At 49.5% G+C, this 5490-nt stretch overlaps 1 non-coding gene across 1 annotated transcript; it reads left to right on the top strand.

Moving 5' to 3' along the window:
- The first annotated feature begins 1648 nt into the window (after window positions 1–1648).
- LOC120227695 lies at window positions 1649–1812 on the top strand. The gene has a single exon (XR_005527315.1). It is a non-coding gene; the product is annotated as a U1 spliceosomal RNA (small nuclear RNA).
- The last annotated feature ends 3678 nt before the right edge of the window (window positions 1813–5490 follow it).

Here is a 5490-nt window from a genome sequence, read left to right on the forward strand (position 1 = left end):
TGCCCCTTTCTACAAAACATGAGGGCCAAGAGACCTTTTTGTTACCAATTCCTCAGTGTCTGGCACAACAACAAACCGTTGTTGAATGGGCAAACAGTGTCATCAAAGAGGAGATCAGAATAGAAAAGAAGGGGCCAGGAGCCAGGGTTCAGCCAGGGGGCAGTGCAGGGTTGTCTTGTTTCATCACCAAACAGACTTTCTTATGCCGAGAGCCTGCTGAAGAACACGTCTGAACACAGAAGGACCCACATAAGAACTGTCACCCCCACCCCACCCCACCCCACCCCACCCCCCACCCGCCCGGAGGCTTGACCAGACTCCAGCACAGCTTCCGGCAGGCAGCAGAAGGTTCTGGTCCTAAGTTTGACCTCCAGCCCGGGGAAGTTAAACACCTGACACAGGCCCCCGACTTCTCTTTCTTAGGGCATTTATTGAAAAGGGCTTGCGATTGTGACTCTGGCTCTCTTACAACTCCGACTTTGAAATGTGATCGGGAAGGACGCAGGGCCTATCTCGCAGTGTCTGTGGGAGGGGCGCATCCTCAGTTCAGGAACTGCCAGCTAGCAAACACCACGGCCTAACAGCAGTCACACCGAACTACCCTTTGAACTTTTCACTTCTCTGACCCGGACCGAGCCCTCTTCCCCTCTTTCTTCCAGGAAAACGCCCAAATCACCTCTGCCCAAATCGGATTGGAGCTCGTGAGCTCTTTCCTCTACCGTCACAAGTCACTGCATGACCTCTTTTTTCACCACTTTCACTACTGTCTGCTGCGTTTTCCTTTGACGGCGCCCAAGTCAGAAAGGACCAGAGGGCACTTGGTCGGCGCCACCGTGTGTGCATGCTGGGGCGGCTGGGGCGGCACGAGGGGGAAAGGGCTGAAGGGCGCCTGACCCCGGACCGCCGGGGCTCTTGGGCGTGCGCACGACTGGCTGCGGTTGAAGGGCACTGTTTAGCGCCGTACTTGGTTTTTCGTTCTTCACACCTCAGAATCCTGGTTTTCCTTCTAGCGTTACTAGATGAGGCTACTGCATATACCGAGGCCCTTTTAGGCCATGACTGAACATGGCCACGACTTCTTACTAGGGCAGCTGGGCACTTAACGTCAAGCGGCAGAAAGACCTTTCCTGAGCTTTCGATCGTATTTGAAAATGAGTTTCGAAGAAGCGAGGACAAAAATGGACCGAAATTTTCTTTTTGTTGAGAGGCAGGTTGGGCCCACGTCCGAGCCCTGAGCCGCCACCACCCCCGCTGGGCTCCGGGAGACCCCTGCCTTCTGGGGTCTCGCTGCCAGGTCCCGGATCCCTCGCCTCCTGCCCACCTGCGCCCGCCCCCGGCCTCGGCGGGTCTCCGCGGCGACCAGTACATCCGGTGTCCCAGAGCAGGAGACCGGACGCGGGGGGACGTCACGGCAAGGCGTGGCGTATGTAGATGAGCGTTCGCGCGGAGGCTGCCGGTCCCGGGCCGCCCGGGCCCGCAGGCCCCGCGTGGGGGCGAGGCAAAGGCGCCCGCGGTTGTCTTGTCGTCGCGAGAGGGTGGGGCGGGGGCCGCGCAGGGAGCCCCGGCGCGGAGGGCACGCGGGGGCGGCGACCGTGTGTAAGAAGCGCGGCGAGCGGCAGGGTGCGGGCCGAGGCGGGCCGCGCAACTCATACTTACCTGGCAGGGGAGATACCATGATCACGAAGGTGGTTTTCCCAGGGCGAGGCTTATCCATTGCACTCCGGATGTGCTGACCCCTGCGATTTCCCCAAATGTGGGAAACTCGACTGCATAATTTGTGGTAGTGGGGGACTGCGTTCGCGCTTTCCCCTGGCTTCTCTTGTTGCAAACGACAGGCGGGCGCTGTGGGCTCTCCGGAGAGACCAGGTTTCATGTGTTCTACGGGTTTCCGCGGCCAGCGAGCTTCCGCATGCGAGCTATCGTGGAGGTGGCGTTTCTGAGCGCTGGGTGCCTCTTACCGGCTGCTGTGCTTATTCTTAATCTTCAGGCGGGCTTCTGGAGGTTCCGGGTGTTCGTTGGGGGCGGTAACGCCCGCCGTAGTTCCTAGGACGCCCTTGGCCACGTCGGGAACTTCCACGTGCTTCCTTGCAGCTGAAGCGGTGGGATTGTGTTCGTCCGCGTGAGAATTCTAAACGCTCACCAGCTGGGGCTACTTACTTACTTCTAGGGCTTTGTATAGGTTCAAGAAGGATTCTTTTCTTCCCACGTCCGTCAATCCAGTTAAAACATTTTTGTGTCGAATTTAGGGCTGGGGTAGGGTAAGTTGCTTCTCTGGATACAGATTAGTATGTTTTACTTTGGTCTTCCTACCCCAAAGCAGATTACTAACGGAGGTGGCCCGCTGTTGTTGGACTTAAATCCGATCATGTCTACTCCTGGCAGCGCCGAGTGAGATTAGCCGGAAATCTGTTAACTCCTGTAGGAATCAATTATACCTTGACAGATGCGTTCGGTACCAATGTCAGTCGTTCCAGAAAGCTTCTGTGTCAAGTCCTTGTGAAACCCGTAGTCCAGTTCTCCTGAAGTGCTGCTGGCTTCACTTGGAAAGCATGAATCCAACTGGATTTTCCTTTCGCTTTTCTTTTCTTTCACTTTGATAGCTAAGTAAGTGACCTCAGTGAGCCTTTTCAGACAGGGTAGCAGCTGCCTGCCACAACTTGGAGGCGCCCGGGCAGGCACTCCCCCAGGGCACTGGCACCCGGAACTGAGAAATCATGCTGCTGGTTTATAGTCTAACCCCAGCTTTGGAGGTAAGCCCCCACTAGCAGCAACCTGTAGTTTCATGACAAGACTAGTGGAAAAGTTTTTCAAACTTTGGGAAAAGTTGAGGGAATGACTCTAATAGCCGATTTCATTTCTTCAGAAATATTTTTTTTAGGAACCAAACCATCCGCAGGATCTGGGGAATGGTCGTGCAATGTTTTGTCACTGGTTTCGCCTGTTCTGTAAAAGCTGAAACCTTACTGTCTACGATACCTTACTCGTCCACCACATTTAAACTATCCTTTTTCGGTAGCAGACTGTTTGGTTTACTGCAAAATTGGGTGCCTTTGAGATTGTAACACGTTGGTTGCAGCCCTCTCCAGCTGACAACACGTTCTAAGTAGTTTACTCCGGTTTCACAATTTTGCAGCGTGTCTAGTGATGGAGGCCGTATGACCCTTTGGAGGAAGGGACTGTAACAAAGCCAAAGTGTCCATTCCAGGAACATTATCGCCCTTTAGTTTGGGAGGCTACCAGCAGATCGTCTACATATTGAATAATTATAGATCCTGCTAGTGGGACACGCTCCTCTAAGTTTTCCTGTAAATGACTACAGAAGATAGGAGAGTCCTGATTGCCTTGAGAAATCTTTTCCATAAATATGGGATTCCATAAGTAAAAGCGAAGAGAATTTAGACTTGTCCACTAGAGGGACAGAAAAACAAGCAGATCCACTACAGAAGAAAGCTTTGCAGATGACGGTACTTAACGTCAAGGTCACTGCAGAGTTTGAAACTATAGGAGTTAATGGTAATGGAAAAACATTTTTTTTTTCTAAGATCTTACACAAATCTATGTACTGGTCAACCATTTTATCTCATGTAGATTACTTCTTTATACACTGAGTGCTCTTTTAAAATGATTAAAAGATCTCACTTTCTAACTCTTTCATCACTGGTTTTATTCCTTCTAATTGAGTTCTTAACAAAGGGTATTGTTTTACACCTGAGGGTGGCTTATCCTTTTGGTCAGGTTATTTTTATTGGTTCTATGTCTCTAAATCAGTACCATTATTCCCTAGGGCCCAACTCCACACATCTATTTCTTTCAGCTCTGCTTCTCCAAGTGCAGTGTGAGACTACCGTTCTCCGCCATACACCCCTTTTCTTTCAGAAGGCACACAGTTAGCAAGTAACTAGGGACAGTTTTCCTCCAGGGGGCTTCACAAAGATTCCATCTGTAATACAGCAAACGCTAGCCCATAATTTGCACAGCAGGTCTTCCTCAGCATGCTAACAGGAGAATCAGGACAAAGTAAAAACATATATATGTTCCTCAGTCAGAGGTCCTAATTATGTAGAGACTGCAGAGGAAAAGGAACAAGTAGAAAGGTGACCTGAAAAACCAACAGCCTATATTGGTCTCTCACCAGCTGGAACAGAAGACATTTCCAGGAAATTGCAGAATAAGCAGCACCAGTATCTAGCAGAAAAGGTAAGGCTATATTAGGCCAAGGAAAGGTTTTTGACACGCAAAGTTGGTTCAACCAGTTCCCACCTCTGAGATTCTCTCAATCACCCAGCTTTGAACCATGTACTGATCCCTTCCTCCCTCTCTCCTACCTTCCCTCCTCCCACTTCCTCCCCCCCCCTTTTATTTAAATCCAAGTGCAATAATGGTTTCGGGAGGAGAATTCAGTGATTCATCACTTACATATAACACCCAGTGCTCATCCCACTAAGTGCCCTCCTTAATGCCCATCACCCATTTAGCCCACCACCCTCCCACCCAACATCCCTCCAGCAACCCTCGGTTTGTTCTCTGTCCTTAAGAGTCTCTTATGGTTTGCCTCTCTGTTTTTATCTTATTTTTCCTTCCCTTCCCCTATGTTCATCTGTTTGGTTTCTTACGTTCCACATATGAGTGAAATCATATATTTAGCCCTCTGACCTATTTCACTCAGCATAACACAGTCTAGTTCCAACCACATTGTTGCATAGAGCAAGATTTCATTTCATTCTTTTTTTTTTTTGTGAACCCACTTTCTCTGAAAGGGAAGAAATTGTTTTTAACGTTTATTTTTTTGGGGTGAGGGGCAGAGGATTCAAAGCAGGCTCGGAGTGGTCAGCACAGAGCCCAATGCGGGGCTCAAACTCACAAACCAAGAGATCATGATCTGAGCCGAGGTCAGATGCTCAACCGACATAGCCACCCACACACCCCTTGATTTCATTCTTTTTGACTGCCTAGTAGTATTAATATTTCACTGTGTGTGTGTGTGTGTGTGTGTATGTATACATACCACGTCTTCCTTATCCATTCATCCTTCAATGGACATTTCAGCTCGTTCCATAATTTGGCTAATGTTGATAGTGGTGCTGTAAACTTTGGGGTGCATATGTTGCCCTAAATCAGCATTTTTTGTATCCTTTGGATAAATATTAGTGACATTGTTGGGTCATACATAGGGTAGCTCGATTTTTAATTTTTTCAGAACCTCCATACTGTTTTCCAGAGCTGCTGTACCAGTTTGCATTCCAACCAGCAATGCAAAAGGGTTCCCCTATTTCCCACATCCTCGCAAATATCTGTTGTTTCCTAAGTTGTTCCATTTTAGCCATTATGACAGGCGTGAGGTTGTATCTCGTTACGGTTTTGATTTGTACTTTTCCCTGATGATGAGTGACGTTGAGAAGCCCCCTGGAGGAAAACTGTCCCTAGTTACTTGCTAACTGTGTGCCTTCTGAAAGAAAAGGGGTGTATGGCGGAGAACGGTAGTCTCACACT

The sequence above is a fragment of the Hyaena hyaena genome, unplaced genomic scaffold (genome assembly GCF_003009895.1).
Source record: "Hyaena hyaena isolate Hyena2069 unplaced genomic scaffold, ASM300989v1 scaffold_2816, whole genome shotgun sequence".
NCBI lineage: Eukaryota > Metazoa > Chordata > Mammalia > Carnivora > Hyaenidae > Hyaena > Hyaena hyaena.